A 17,689-nucleotide genomic window follows, 5' to 3' on the forward strand; every position below is an offset into this window, starting at 1 on the left:
TTACACTAGCACATCTCGTAGCCGACGCATGTCCCGACATGTCGACATCGCTAACATCTCGAGGCCGATGCATGTCCTGCACATGTCTTACAAATGGCTCTCATATGTGGGTGATGCATGTCCTGACATGACTTACACTAGCCCTCGCCTCAATGCCGATGCCATGTCCCATACATGGTCTTACACCGCACACAAATCTCATGTATTGCCATGGTCCAACCATGGTCTTTTCCGTCAATTCATTAGTGAACGATCGTACTCATTCCCTGCGTTCCACCCAATTTGATCTTTCATTACAACTTTCATGCTATTGTGACATTTATGATTCTGTAACTGAGATTATAAAGCATAACATTATTGCATATTGACTTCATCAATCTAGACATAAATGTCAACCTCATGTATATATCGATTATTAATCATGCAATAAAAGTATTCATACATGTATTCTCGTCATTTCAAGCAAATTTCTTTCTTTTCCTAAACACTTGGCCAAATCAAGTTGGACATTTAACATCGTATGAATACTAACATGCATAAAAGCGCTTTTCACAACTTAACTGTGTTTTACTCCACTATTTCACATTCTTTATCTCAAGAGTATCACATAATGAAAACTAGTTCATATAAAAAAAATCATGGATTTCTTTTCATACCTTTCCAAATTTTCAGCATATCATAAGCATTATTCAATAATCTCAACTTTACTCTTATCTCTATCAAGATTTGCTCGGTTGGAACTCATTCCTGTCTTAATCAACAGTTTTGTTAGGGCCGAGAGATATCACACTATCACGAGTAATACTATGGCATGTATAACTAGACTCTCTTACGCTAGGTTAGTCCGAGAACCGACTAAACCATGCTCTGATACCACTAAATGTAACACCCCTCGCCCGCATCCGACGCTGGGGACGGGTTCGAGGTGCTACCGACTTTTACTAACACTTCCATACTAAACAGGCCATGAAATCTCAAATAATTAAAACTTTTCTTTTCACATGCAATTTGTCTCTTATGCGAGCTTACGAGGCCCAATACATGCATTCGGGTGTTCGAACCCAATCGAGAACTCATGAAAACTTAGAAAAATCTCTTGCGTTAAGGCTTCACACGCCATGTGCTCAGCCGTGTGGCGTAAATAGTCTAATTATCAAGCCTTTTGTCACTCTCACACCACATGCATAGATACATACTTATCCAATAACATACAACGTGGCATAAATGAGCTCTTAAACATCTACAAGCATGTTATGCTCGAGTTATTTTCTTATGTAATAAATATTATAGAATTTGCCCATATCATTACCACATACTAGACATAACTATCATTACATCACAAACCATTCATGAAGCATTATTAACTATTTACCAATCACTTAATCCTCGCATTAGTTACTAGCTCATCAATGAATCTCAATTCAATCTCTAGGCATACATGTTGTAAGCCACATCACAAGAGATAATAACATACATGCATAAGAATAATCATATGGGCCCATAATGTCATTAGCCGACATAGGCCAATTTACATGACTAATACTACCTTAATAACAAGCCAATGCCTTTGGCTAAATCATAATATTACATACTCACATTAAAACCCTATACATGCCATAGACTCGAATCACTTGAGTTTACTTATCTCGATAACGTTAACTCGATAGGGTGATAATATCTCTGACGGCCTCCAACCCGAGCTAACCTAGAAACTCTAGAAAACATGGGAAAGAAGGGGGGGTAAGCTTTCGCTTAGTAAGTTCATATGAAAACAATTAGCAACTCATTAACTTGTTTTATCAATGTTTACAACATATGTTCAAGTTCACTACAAGCTGTCCTTCTGAGCAACGATCACTAAATTATTTATATCTGGAGCTACGAAACTCCGAATTAAGTTCCGTTAATTTTCCCTGAAACTATACTTATTTTCCTTTCTTCCATAAAATTTCCAGAATTTTTGGTTAAGCCAAATAGTACAGTTTATTAGTTAAAGTATCCCCTGTTTCAGGGTATGACCACTCTGACCCCTGTGCACTACAAACAGAATTTCTCCCTGTACAAAATTCCAACGACCATGTCGTTTATTTCCCATAAAAATAGACTCAATAAGGAATCCATTCATATAAGGTATGACTCTTAATAATTTTTGTACAATTTTTGGTGAATTTCTAAAGTCAGAACAGGGGATCTCGAATTCATTCAGACCCTATTTCACAAGAATTCAAATATCACACAATATGGAATTCTTTTTCTTCCCCTGTTTCTTTCATGTGAAAATAGACTCATTAAGCTTTAATCCCATATTTTATCCTGCCTCTAACTCATTTTCCACTATTTTTAGTGTATTTTTAAAGTTACACTACTGCAGTAACTCAAATCTGTCAAGGCTAAGTTACTCATCCATGATCATTGTTCACAAAATTAATACAACATCGTTTGTATAATCATCACCGAGACATTCATATCACATTTTCATTTACCATCTTACCATATTGTTGTTATGTCGAGTTTTCAACCCGAGGGTTAAGTACATACCTGTTCAAAGTATTCATTTTACAACATTTACTAATACGTCCCTTTCATCTCGAGTATTCCTCCATTTGAGTAGAATTTTACCCGTTGAACACATTGGAATATAATTCGGATACATGGAAAGTTTGCACATAAGTGCCACATATGTAGCCAAGCTACCATGTAACCCGCCCATAAGTGAACTCGGACTCAACTCAACGAGCTCGGGCATTCGCATCCATAAGTGAACTCGGACTCAACTCAACGAGCTCGGATGCCTAGTTACATCTCACGAACTCGGACTCAACTCAACGAGTTCGAACATTCGCATCCATAAGTGAACTCGGACTCAACTCGACGAGTTCGGATGCTCAACCATCCTAGTGACATGTCACTTGTATCCTAATCTATTCCTAAGGTTCAAACGGGATTTTCCTCGAACACATATCCTTGCCATCTTCCGTAAAATACCGAAACCAATACTCGGTAGCACTTTATATTTAACAAATAATACACATATCTTGCATTTTATTCGAAAATAACCACAAAGCATATATTTCATGATAAAAATCAGCATATCATATATTTAACATCAATAACTTAAAAATAACAATTATGCTACATTATTTACACATGAACTTACCTCGATACCACAAAGGTGAAAAGGACATACTCGTCCATAAATCGATTTCTTTCCATTCTAGGTCCAAGTCTCAATTTTCATCATCTATATAAGCCATAGAAGCTTGGCTGAATGGAGCTCATCCATGGCTGCCATTTTCAGTTCTTTCCCACGGTTGAAGAAGAAAGAATGAAAAAAAAATGATAGCTTTTATCATTTGTCTAATATATTTTAATTAATTTACAAAATTACCCTTTTTATTTCAACCAAATTTCAAAAATACCAAACAAATATCCATTCACTAACTTATTAAAGGAATAATTGTCACATAAGGACTTTCAATTTAAAACTCATAACAATTAGGCACCTCATATATAAAGAACTCAACTTTTGCACTTTTTACAATTTAGTCCTTTTGACTAAATTGAGTGCTCAAACGTCAAAATTTTCGAATGAAATTTTTACAAAATATTTTCATAAATTTATAGACTATAAAAATATAATAAAAATAATTTTTTTTTCGTCAGGTTTGTGGTCCCGAAACCACTGTTCCGACTAGACCCAAAATCGGGCTATTACATTTATAACTAGGTAAATGGTATGAATTGATTTTTGAATATATGGATTGGATGCTATGAAATGTTTTATGCATGTATAGTATTAGAGAAAAAAATAAAGTTAACATGGAAAATAGCATTTATAATTAGTATGTTTTAAATATTCAGTTTCTCTATTGAAAATTTACCATATGAATAGTAATTTTGTTATAAGAAAATAAAATGGTTATATGTGAGTTCAATAAACTTGAATTGTGTTTGCATATTGATAAACTGAAGTTATAAATGTATATTTCTGAACATGGTTTGATAGATTGTGTGAATGTGAGAGAGTTTTATCTTTTCCGGTAATGCCTTGTAATCCCAGTCCGACGACAGATACCGGTTAGGGGTGTTACAATGTGACCATAATGTTTGAGATAATGTAGTTTCCTTATGACACCTGCATCTAGGACAAGTTGCATCCCTGATAATATGTCGACGAACACATGCCACCTTAGTTAGCAAATGGTCATGGGTGACCAGCCACAAGAAGAAACAAATATGAGGAAGAACACCTACCTTCCAAATTTTCATCAAAAACCATTGATAGGAGTAGAGGTGTTCATGGGCTGGGCTACTTGGCCCGGCCCAAAGGCCGGCCTAAAATATGGAAGGGTTTGGGCAAAAATATAGGCCCGAAAAATTGGCTTGGACAAAAAATAAGACCCATTTAAAAAATGCGTCGGGCCTCGGGTAAGGTATTTTTAGCCTCGGCCTCGCTCGACCAGGCCCGAATTCACTAAAGGACAAAAAATCTGCATTTTTTTATTTTTGAATGTTATTTTCTTGTTGTTTTCTCCCTATTTTGCTACCATTTTACTATTATGTTGCTATTATTTTGTTGTTATTGTTTGGATATTGTATAAAACTTATTTTATTATTAATTTTGTTATTATTTTAAAGGCATTTGTTAATTTTTTTATTATTTTAGAGGCATTTGCTTGTTAAGTTGCATCTATCTTAGTGTTATTTAAGTTTACATATTTTTTAAAATTTATTTTCAATTTGTTGGGAAATATTTATTTTGATGTTTTTAGTATTTTTGATGTATTATAAATATTTAAAAATAATATAAAAAATTAATACAGGTAGGCCGGGTTGGGCCGAGCTTGGGTTTTAGTATTTTTATCCGGGTCGAGCTAGGGGAAAATTTTAGGCCCTTTTTTGGGCTCGGCCCGGCCCAAGCCCAATAAATGGGCATCATTTTTTACTTGAGCCCGGCCCGAACCCGGCCAAGCCCGACCCATGAACACCTCTATATAGAAGCATTAGATGTCAACAATTTATAAGTAGAGGAGACGAAAAAATTACCATATGAGAGTTATTCCTGAAGTTGCGATCTCTCTCAACCTCTAAAATCATGCACCATTGATAATTGCTCTCGGACTTCAACTAGCAAGGCATTTATAAGCTCTCTATAAGAACTAGTATCTATAACCACGTCCTTAACAATTGAGTGATGGAATTCAGGGGAGACAACGACCTCAAAATTCTCAATAATAAAACTATTGCCTAACCACCTATTGCACTAAAAGGAAGTAACGACACCATCACCTATCAAAGTGCACAACCTTTATGAACAACAGCTTTTAAAGAATAACTAAAAAAGTCCACCTATCACAATTTTTCCTTCTTTCTCTTTTTTGTCTCTTTTTTCTTACCTAGAAAACCCAAGCTTACATACAAAACAATCACCCAATTCATCACCCAGTCTTATTAGCATTCAATAATAACTAAAAAACCCACCCAAAGAAACGCAACACTTAAATTAAAAATAAAACATTAAAGAATCTCCACCATGCTAAAAAATCCACTCATTGACATTCAAGAACAACTCAAAAACTCAAACTTAAATACAAAACAATCCCTACCATGCAACAACCACCGTAGTACTTATGATTATCTAAATTACAGTAGCAACATCGCTACTCCTTAAACCTTTGACTTACACCACTACGAACCAAAAACAAAAGGATTCCACCCTTAGGAAATCAATAGCCAAAACTCAAAAAACAAACATAAAGGTTAAAAACCCACATTTAATATCTCCATCAACAAATTTAAAGAATCATCAATCTTGACGGATCTCTAAGAAGAAGAAAAGAGAAAGAAAACAAAGAGAAGAATGTGAGAGAAAGAAGAGAAACATGTTTTTCATTCAATAACCAATTTTATAATATACTTTATCAACTGCTATTGGTGTTTTAAAGGCATAGAAACATTATAAAAAATTTGAAATTCTATTAGGCTACTTGTTAACTAATGGAACACACCGTTCCAATTAACAACTCCCAGTCATCCAAACCTGACCCCAAATACAGTGTATTGGTGAATGTAAAACTCACCATTTCATTTAATCATGAAACTTAATGGTTTATTTAACTAAAACCTAAAAATGAGGTACTTTAATAACGGTAAAAATGACTAACATTTCAGCCCATTACAGTACTCCCTAGGTCAAAAGGGATCATTATTCTTAAGGATCAAAATCAGGGAGCTTATTCTATAGACCGTGAATGTTCTCCTAGGTAGCATCTTTAGGAAACCTATTGGCCCATTCTGTCAACACTTGTGTGACAACTTGGTTGCTACGCTTCACCATGTGACGTTCCATAATTTGAATTGGCTCCTTGAGCACAACACCATCCAGGCGAAGAAAGGATTGAACTGGTTGTCTACTAATGTGATGCCTAAGTTGAGAAACATGAAATGTTGGATGAACTCATAAGCCAAGTGGAAGCTGGAGTGTATAAGCTACTTTTCCCACTCATGCAATGATAGGGAAAGGACAAAAAATCTTGGGGAAAGCTTTTGATTAGCTACTCTCCTCACAGTGTGCTGGAGATATGGCTGAAGTTTCAAATAAACCAAATCACCTATTTAGAAGATGTGATTAGACCATTTTTTGTCAACAAAGTTCTTTATATCTTCTTGAGCTTGGAACAGATGGAACTTGAGGAGGTGTCATGTAACACCCCTAACCCGTATTCATCACCACAACAGGGTTACGGAGCATTACCGTAACTTTTAGAATATTTTCATATAATTTACAACAAAATACTATTCACTTTCCATAATTATTTTTAACATCCATTAAATGGACCCTCAAGGTCTAATATGAGCTTTAAAATTGAATCGGGACTTAATCGAAAACTCTAAGAATTTTTCGCAAAATTTTAAAATTTTTCCAAGGTGCAGGGCTCACACGCCCGTGTGGTCCAAGGGACACGCCCATGTGATCCTGGGACACGCTCGTGCTACAAGCTGTGGTTGACCCCATGTAACTCTCTGACTTGTGTACATGGCCATGCCACACGCTCGTGTGCTAGGCTGTGTGGTTAATTAAATTCTTTCGAAACTAGGTGCAAGTTTCACACGGTCAAGACACACGCCCGTGTTCCAGACTGTGTAGCACACACGGCTAAGACACACGCCCATGTCTCTGCTCATGTGGTCAATTCTTAGCATTCTGTTTTCTCAAATTTAAGGTGCAGGGGACACACGGCCTAACCACACGTCCATGTACCAAGCCATATGTCACACACAGTCTAAACACATGCCCGTGTATCTACCCGTGTGGACAAAATAAAGCCATTCCTAGCTTCATTTCTCACCCAAAATCATACCAATTTTGCTGCACAAAACTTACATCCAAATACCAACCAATCCAAGCATTGAATTCAAGCAATTTATAACATCTAACATGATAAATTGTTTCATACATTCATGCTCTTAAACTTACTTTTTATAAGCATACTCATTTAACCTTTCTCGATCAATCAATAATAAATATTATGTTATCTCCATAAAATAAATTTAAATACATATATACATGTACCAAAACAAAATCATCACTAGCCATTCCAATGGCTAGATTACAATAATCATTTACATTTACATGCTAATATGGCCAATATAACCTATACATGCCATTATAACCATAATTAATTTACCATATGTACCGAAATAGGTTGATGGATAGTGTGAGTGATCTCCGCCAAGCTTCCAATCCAACGAGCTTCTGATTTACTCTAAAACAGGGAAATAAAACTAATTAAGCATAAAATGCTTAGTAAGTTCATATAACATGGTACTTAACTTACCATTCAATCTATTTTGGGGTAACTATGTAAGGCATATTCAATCAATTTGACTTCAAGCCTACACACATCCTCATTTCCCTTGTTAGTCATATATTCCATAATAACATCAAAACATATATGGGCTTAATGACAATCAAGTTTCCATGTACATATGCTTTCCACAACATGTATTCATTTAACATGTATGAATCATCTCTTTATATTACAAGTATAATTTCATAATAGTTTATCTCAAATTCAGACTATTTCATGTCGAAACTTTACTCGTATCATTCGAAATATCAAGGTCACACAAGTAGTAGTATACTCAACGTGTACAAGTCTATAATCAAGGATGAACATTCTCATCAAATAATTTCCATGTACAAATATCATCATCTCATACTTTCATATATCACTTGTCATGTATCATCATTTTCTTGTATTTCAGATATGTGTAATAACTCATTTTATTATTCATATCTTCTCATGTATGGATTGTCACCTGTTGTATTTATTTGAAATATCGATGGATAAACAAGTAGTACACTCGAGGTGTACAAATCAAGATCCGTCAATTCATGTCCAATGGTATGTAACACCCCTAACCCGTACCCGTCCCCGAAATAGGGTTTTAGAGCATTACCAGAACATTCAGAACATTTTTAATTAATCGACGTCAATTACTATTCATTTATAGAGATCATCCACAACATCCCTTGCTCAGGCCCTCTAGGCCCAATACGAGCATTAAAATTGAAACGGGACTTAATTGGGTCCTCCAAAAAGTTTTTGCGAAATTTCAAAATTTTCCCATGGTGCAGGGCTCACACGCCTGTGTGACCCTGGGACATGCCTGTGTTGGAGGTCATGTTCAACCCTGTGTAACTCTCTGGCTTGCATACATAGCCATGCCATACGCCCATGTGCTAGACCGTGAGGTTAATTAATTCAATTCAAAATTAGGTGCAGGTTTCACATGGCCAAGACACACGCCCGTGTTCTAGGCCGTGCAGCACACATGGCTAAAATACACGCCCGTGTGCCCAATTCTGGGCATTCTGTTTCTCAAAATTGAGGTGCAGGGGATACACGACCTAACCACATGCCCATGTTACCAGGTCGTGTGTCTTACACGATCCAGACACACGCTCGTGTGTCTGCCCGTGTGGACAAAATGAAGCCATTTCTAGCTTCATTTCTCACCCAAAATTCCACCCATGACCTACACTTGAGACACACATCCAATACCAACCAATTCAAGCATTCAAATTGGGCAATCTTCATCATTCAAGAAGGCATATCACCACATGCATAAGTGTTTATAAACCTACCTTGAAATAACTTAGGCATTAGCATCATTTGATCACATATACATAACATATCACATATGAATATGTCATCATAACCGATTTAATCATATCAAAATAAACCATTACTAGCCATTCCAATAGCTAGGTTACAAAACATCATTTTCAAGCCACTATTAGCCAACTTGTCCTATACATGCCATTATACCCAAAATGATTTCACTAAACATACCCAAAATACTAGTTGATAGTGTGACGATGCTCCAATGATCTTCCAACCTTCACGAGCTTCCGAGCACTATAAAACAAGGGAAAAATAAAATGGAGTAAGAATTGTATGCTTAGTAAGTTCGTATAACAGAAACTAAACTTACCAATCTTGTTTATTAAAATCTAGGCATATAAAGTTATGTTTCCATCCATTTGGCTAAATTGCCTAATCACATACATCCAATCAAACATGTTAGTAACCAAAATATTCATATTAATCAAGTAACATAGATGAGCTCGTCAAGAAATATTCTTTCAAGTCATTATTATTCCATCTCAAGATTCTTATGCCATGTCAAGAGTTCTATGTTAGTTGAATCATTGAAATTCTGATGAAGGCTTAAATAGTACATTCAAGGTGTACAACTTATTAATCTGTCAATTCTTATCGAGGTTACCCCTTAGGGCACTTAACCAAAAAACACTCCCTTGAGCCATATATTCTATAACAGGATTACCAGTTCAAGCCAAATCCTTTTTATAACGTATGCTCAGAGGAGCTCGATTAGGATTACCAGTCCAGGCTAAACCCTAATCATAACGTATACTCGAGAGATATTATATCAGGATTACTAATCCAGGCTAAATCCTTTCTATAACAAGGTCATTGGGATTACTCATCTGAGCTAAATCCCGTCCCCAACAAATGCAAGACCCTATTTGTTTCGGGAAAGCGCATACAATCATCGAATTCAACATTCAATCAGCACTTAACCCTTTTATCACCATTTCAAGCATGTATAAAATTTCTTATTGTAACATTCAAGTAATGTGCACCAATATAAATCACATTCCATACAACACAACATTCAATTAAACATATTTACATGTCGGATTAAGTTACATGAACTTACCTCGACACTTGTTCGCGTGAAAGTCTACTAATCTGAAATATTTCCTTTTCCTCGATCTAACCTCAAATTAGTGTTGTCCAGATCTATATAAATGGATTTAACCATCAATTTCACACATTTCATATTTAAATGGACTCAATTTATGTCTTAGGCAAAATTACCATTTTGCCCCTAACTTTTCCATAAATTCTGATTTTGTCCCTAGGCTCGGAAAATGAAATTTATGCAAATTACTCCTTATTCCAAGCTTAACCAAAGCCCGATTACAAATTCTCTAGCATACGTGTTCATAAAATTTAAGAATTTTTCATCAAATTTTGCAACTTTTCATTTTAGTCCCTAAATCATGTTTTCATCAAAAATCACTTTGTACAAATTGTTTGTCTATCAATAATCTTTCATTTTCTACCATAAATTTCTAATTTTCAGCATATACATCCATAACCCATTTTCATGCCTTGATAACTTTTCAAATTAATTCCTCAAATAGAGAGATTAAGCTATCCCGGTTTCAAAAATACCAAAATTTCTAAAAACAAACAAGAAAACTTACCCAATTAAGCCTTGAAAGTTTCCCCTCAGTCTCCTAGGGTTTCCATAAAATTTTAGGTTGAAGATAATGAAAATAATATGATATATTTCTTTTCATCTTTTAATTAATCAAGTATTTTAGTATTTCCAATTTAGTCCTTACCCTTTTTCTATAATTCCATGGATGAGTCACCAAGAAAAATCTATATACTTTTCTTAATGGTCTAATTACCATATAAGGACCTTAAGTTTTGAATTCCATAGCTATTTGATCATTATAGCTACTAGAATTCAACTTTCACATTTTATGCGATTTACTCCTCGTAATTAAGCACTTAATCGATAAATTTTCGTTTCAAAATTTTCACATGACATGCCTAAATACGAACCATATAATAAAATAAAAATAAATTATATATATTTTTGGGTCGGATATGTGGTCTCGAAACCACTACTCCGATTTCACTGAAAATGGGTTGTTCCTACTCTCCCCCCTTTAGGGATTTTTGTCCTCAAAAATCTTACTAGTAAAAAGATTTGGGTATTGCTTCCTCACAGCATCCTCTAGTTCTCAAGTAGCTTCTTCAATACCATGTCGTTGCCAAAGAACTTTTACTAAAGCTACCTTCTTATTTCTTAACTCTGTTATTTCCCGGGTTAAGATTTTGATTGGTCCTTCACCATATGTCATATCAGGTTGAATCTCTACCTCTATCAGAGATATAATATGTGATGTATCGAATCGGTACCATCATAACATAGACACATAAAAACATTATAAATCTGATCAAGTTCTGGTGGTAAAGCTACACAATATGCAACCGATCGAATTCTTTCTATAATCTCATATGGTCCAATAAATCGTGCACTGAGTTTTCCTTTGTGTCAAAATCGAAGGACTTTCTTCCAAGGTGACACTTTCAAGAATACTTTGTCACCGACTTGAAATTCTATTTCTTTTCATTTCAAATTAGCGTAGGACTTTTGAGTATCAGAGGCTGCTTTCAAGCTGTCTCAAATTACCTTCACTTTTTCCTCAGTCTCTCGGACCAAATCAACTCTGTGTAACCTTTTCTCACTGAGTTATGTCCAATACAATGGAGTTCTACATTTGCGTCCATACAAGGCTTCATTCGGTTCCATTTTAATACTAGACTGATAACTGTTATGATAAGAAATTCAACTAAAGGCAAATGCCTTTCCCAGTTACCTTCAAACTCAAGTACAAAACACCAAAGCATATCTCCTAGGATCTTTATTACCTGTTCAGATTGACCATCTGTTTGGAGATGAAATGCAGTACTAAAGTGTAATTGAGTACCCAGAGCTTCTTGCAATTTTCTCCAGAATCAAGATGTAAACCGAGGATCTCTATCTGAAATAATGGAGACAGGAACTCCATGCAATCTAACAATTTTAGAAACATATAATTCAGCCAATCTATCCAAGGAATAATCCATACATATCGGAATAAAGTGTGCAGACTTTGTCAATCGATCAACAATTACCCAAATGGCATCCTTCTTCTTTAGAGACAGGGGTAATCCCTTTACAAAGTCCATGGTAATTCTTTCCCATTTCCATTTTGGTATCTTGACTTGCTGTAATAGTCCAGAAGGCAACTGATGTTCAAATTTTACTTGCTGACATATAAAACATGTAGATACAAACTCAGAAATATCTTATTTCATTCCCAGCCACCGGTGTATCTTTTTCAAATCATTATACATTTTATTACTACCAGGATATATAGACATGTTACTGTTATAAGCTTCATTCAAAATCTTCTGTACCGATTACGAACTTTTTGGTACACATACTCTGCCTCTGAATAACAAACAACCATCAGTCCTAATCTAAAATTTTGAGTCAGGAGTCGATTCACTCTGTACCCGTTTTGCTTGCAACTTACTATCATTTTTCTGAGCTTCAGAGATCTGTTGCAAAAACATTGGTTTAGCTCTCAACTCAGCTATAATTGATCCATCATCAGAAAATGACAATCGAGAGTTCATTGCTCGCAAAGTATACAGGGATTTTTTGCTTAAAGCATCGGCCACTACGTTGGCTTTCCTTGGATGGTATTCAATAACAAGATCATAATCTTTGAATAACTCAAGCCATCTGTGCTGTCTCAAATTCAAATCTTTCTATGTCATCAAGTATTTCATAATTTTATGATCAGTGAATATGTGACATTTTTCACTAAATAAGTAATGCCGCCAGATTTTTAGTGCAAACACTATGGCTGCCAATTTAAGATCATGTGTCGGGTAGTTCTTTTCATGTAGCTTTAGCTATCTTGAAGCATAGGCTACTACTTTACCTTCCTGCATCAAAACATAGCCTAAACCATTCAATGATGCATCACCGTAAATGATAAATTCCTTACCCAATTCAAGTTGGATTAACACAGGTGCTTCTGTCAATAAAGCTTTTAATCTATCAAAACTCTGTTGGCATTTATCAGTCCACTCAAACTTTACACCTTTTTGTAGTAAACGAGTTATCGGAGAAGCTATCATTGAATTTTTTTTTTTACAAATCTCCGATAATTACCAACCACTCCCAGAAAACTTCGGACTTTAGACACATTCTTTGGTGGCTTCCAATTAACAATGGCTAAAATTTTATTCGGGTCTACTCTGACACCTTTAGCAGATACTATATGCCCAAGAAAACTAGCTTCTCTAATGACTCGTTTACTGAATTCACATTTACTGAATTTGGCGTACAGTTGTTTCTCTCATAGAGTTTGCAACACTATTCTCAAATACTCAGCATGTTCACTTTCATCTCGAGAATAAACTAAAATATCATCTATAAACACCACCATAGATCTATCCAAATATGGGCTAAAAATTCTGTTCATCAAATCGATAAACACTGCAGGTGCATTAGTCAAGCCAAATGGCATCATAAGAAACTCATAGTGTCCATACCTGGTTTTAAAAGTTGTCTTTGGCACATCCGATTCTTTTACCCATAGTTGATAGTAACCAGAACGGAGATCAATCTTTGAAAATATAGTAGCACACTTTAACTGGTCAAACAAGTCATCAATAAGAGGCAATGGGTACTTGTTCTTTATTGTAACTTTGTTGAGTTGTCTGTAATCAATACACAGCCTTAACGATCCATCCTTCTTCTTTACAAATAAAATCGGGGCACCCCAAGGTGAGAAACTAGGTCGGGCAAAACCTCTGTCAATCAATTCTTGCAACTGTACTTTTAGCTCTTTCAATTCAGTAGGAGTCATCCTGTAAGGTGCTATGGATATAGGTGTTGTACCCGGAACAAGATCCATAGAGAACTCCACTTCTCTATCCGATGGTAAACCAGGTAATTCTTCTGGGAATGCATCAGGAAATTCACCTACTACTGGTACTGATTGAATTCTTGACTCAGATACTTTAGTATCCATCACATACGCAAGATAAGCATCATACCCCTTTCTAACATATTTCTGTGCTGATATTACTGAAATCACATTAGGTAATCCATCTAGTTTATCAGATTCAACGAAGCAATTCACCATTCTCAAATTTCAATACAATATATTTCTACTTACAATTTACCACTGCATCATATCGGGTCAACCAATCCTTTTCCAAAATCACATCAAATTCACCAAATGGCAATAACATCAAGTTAGCCGGAAAGCAATAACCTTTTACCATCAATGGACAGTTCTTACAGACTTTATCCACTATAACACACTAACCCAGGGGATTTGAAACTTTAACCACAAATTCAGTGAATTCAACAGGTAAATTTTTAATAGACACTAGGTTTGTGCATATATATGAATGTGTGGAACCAGGATTAATCAATGCAGTAATTTCAGCATCAAGTAGAGAAAATGTACCAGTAATGACGTCTGACGTAGGGGCATCTTCTTTAGCACGAATAGCATATGTCTTTGCTGGCACTCGTGCCTTAGATCTAACTGTTGTATCCTTGGTAGTACCTCAACTACTGCCAACATTACCGGGATGGCAGGGTGGAATGCCCCTCGAAACAGGATTACTCAGCTTCGAAGCTGGTTCTATTTCTTTTTCAACTCTTTCGAGACAATCCTTGAGAAAATGGTCAAATGAAGAACATCTGAAACATGCTCTGTTTCTAGACTGACATTCCTAATGATGGAATTTTTTACAATGTTTACATTTCAGTTTCAGATTACCGACACTACCCACACTAGTCACAGATAGAGATGAAGACCTCGGGTTAGAACGCTAAAAGCCACGCTCTCTTCCAGGATATCTTGTTGAGGTGGTCACACGATCATAATACTTCTTTGATTTCTTAGAAGAAAATTATTGTGACTTACTCATAGTTCTTTTTCCAAAAACTCGAGCCACTCTTTCGGCTTGTTTCTTTTCTTTACTCGGTTCCTCAACTTCGTGTGCTCAGCTAGCTAGCGCCGCAAATTCCCTTATTTTGAGAATCCTAATCAATAACTTGATATTTTCATTTAGGCCCTCTTCAAAATATTTACACATTTCAACCTTGGTTAAAACCCATTCTCTAGCATACTTACTCAATCGAACAAATTCCCGTTCATATTCGAATACGGTCATGTTTCCTTGTTTGAGCTCTAAAAATTCTTTCTTTTTCTGATCCATAAATCTCTGACTCACATACCTTTTTCTGAATTTATCTTGGAAGAATTCCCATGTGACATTCTCCCTCGGTACTACTGAAATTATGGTATTCCACCAATGATAATGTAACAACTCATTTTAGGGTCAAATCAGAACAGTGGGGTTGGGACCACAAATTTGAAGTAGAAATATTTATTTTATAGTTTCTTTACGGTCTATAGTATTATTACATGATTGTGTGAAAGTTTCGTTAAGAAATTTTATCGATAAGGTGTCCAATTTGACTAATAGGACTAAATTGCAATAGGAGCAAAATGTATGTTCTAGAAGCTAGAGGTGTCTAATTGCTATGAAATTTTAAATTGGGGGTCTTTAAATGGTAATTAGACCATTATACTTTAAGTTGGACAAAAATAGACATGGATAGGTGAAATTTCAAAGTTTGGCATTAAGGGCATTTTGGTCATTTGGTAAATAAAGACAAAATTAAACAAATAAAAGATGTTCATCTTTCTAATTTCATCCAAATTGTGCTGAATTTGAAGAGTCTCCATAGCTAGGGTTTTTCCAAGCTTTCAAGCTCTATCGTAAGTCCGTTCTTGTCCCATTTTTAATGATTTTTATATTTTTTAGATTAGAGTAACCTAATCTAGCTATTTCAAGGACTAATTTGAAAGAAAATCAAAGTCTAAAATTTTATCCATGTAGAATATTTGTCTGTTTTGATGTCTAATATGTTTGATTTTAGGTAAACAACATTTACCGAGTGATTTTTGATGAAAATGTCAAATAAGGACCTATTTGTAAAAGTTGTAAAATGTGTGTAAAAATGTGAATAAATGAAAATTTTCGGTTGATATAAGTACTAATAATATTCAGCTAGGCTTGGGTAATGAAGAAATCGAATGAAAATCATTTTACGAGCCTAGTGACTAAAATGTAAAAAGTTGAAAAGTTAGGGGCAAAAATGTAATTTTTCCATAAGGTGTTTTTAGGATTAAATTGAATAATTTGGTAATTGAATAAGTTAAATTTGATATTATAGATCAAGAAAGACGAGGTTCTGACCTAGACCGGGGAAAGAACAAAGTTGTGGACTAAATCGAACAATTAACCATTTTGTACTTGTAACATCCCAAAATAGGGCTTAGTCGGAATAGTGGTTTTGGGACCACAAATCTGACGTTAAAATATTTATTTTATCATTGTTATAAGGTTTAGAAAAAATTCTAAGTATAAGGTGTCTAATTGGAAATTAGGGACTAAATTGAATAAGTTGAAAAATTTGTTTTCTAGAATAAATTTGCATGAAATTGCTTTGGATTATTAATTAGGAGGTCTTAAAAGCAATTTTCCAAATTTCTAAGTTTTTGGACAAAAATGGGTTTGTATGGAAAAATTTGAAGGAAAGGCATTAAAGACATTTTGGTCATTTAGTTTATAAATGAAATAAAATGGGAAAATAAGCCAAAAATCAGCTCATTCTCTCCATGTTGCTGCCGAAAATTAGGGTTCCCCATAGCTAGGGTTTTCAAGCTTTCCAAGCTCAATAGTAAGTGCTCTCAAGCCCCATTTTTAATGTTCTTCGTATTTTTGAAATCTCGATAACTTGCTCTCTCTATTTCTACCCATATTTCATGCTAGGGTTCATGTTTAGAAATTTACAAATGCATGAAAAGCTTAAGTTTTGATAATTTATGGAAGGATATGAGAGTTTAAAGGAGGGTAAACAACTTTTATTAAGTAGATTTTCATGAAAATGGCTTTACGGACTATTTTGTAAAAGTTGTAGAAAAGGGATAGAAAATGTGAAATGAAGGAAAAAAGTGGGCTATTATGAACATGAAAAATGTTTGGCTAGGCTTGGGTAACTAAGAAATCCCTTACATTGTATTATTCGAGCTTAGAGACTAAATTGCAAATATATGAAAGTACAAGGGTAAATAGTAATTTTACCCAAGTATGAATTTTGGGTCATTTTGAGTAATGTATGTATTAAATGAGCTAAATTTGGTATTATAGCTCAAGAGACTCGAGATACGGGCCTTGATCGAGGAAAGAACAAGGCTTACGAGGTTTAGGCTCGATTTCTAATATTTTGTATCGAGGTAAGTACATATGCAAATAAATACATTAATTATTGTTATTAAATGATTTATTGATATATGTATGCTTAATATGCTTATTTGGCTATGTTGAAAATATATCATGTTTTGATGTTTTGCTATATGATTATGAGACATTGGCCATGTGAAAGAAACCATTATGCGAGTACGTTCGGTAAAGGTCTGGAAGTTTAA

The 17,689-nt window shown here is 34.9% G+C and overlaps 1 long non-coding RNA gene across 1 annotated transcript; it reads right to left on the bottom strand.

Moving 5' to 3' along the window:
- Positions 1-1,441: 1,441 nt before the first annotated feature.
- Positions 1,442-3,366, bottom strand: LOC128294117 (uncharacterized). Its single transcript, XR_008284380.1, has 2 exons — positions 3,158-3,366; positions 1,442-1,714 (listed from the first exon to the last, which is right to left on the bottom strand). It is a non-coding gene; the product is annotated as an uncharacterized LOC128294117 (long non-coding RNA).
- Positions 3,367-17,689: the final 14,323 nt, after the last annotated feature.

The sequence above is a fragment of the Gossypium arboreum genome, chromosome 6 (genome assembly GCF_025698485.1).
Source record: "Gossypium arboreum isolate Shixiya-1 chromosome 6, ASM2569848v2, whole genome shotgun sequence".
In the NCBI taxonomy this organism is placed as follows: domain Eukaryota; kingdom Viridiplantae; phylum Streptophyta; class Magnoliopsida; order Malvales; family Malvaceae; genus Gossypium; species Gossypium arboreum.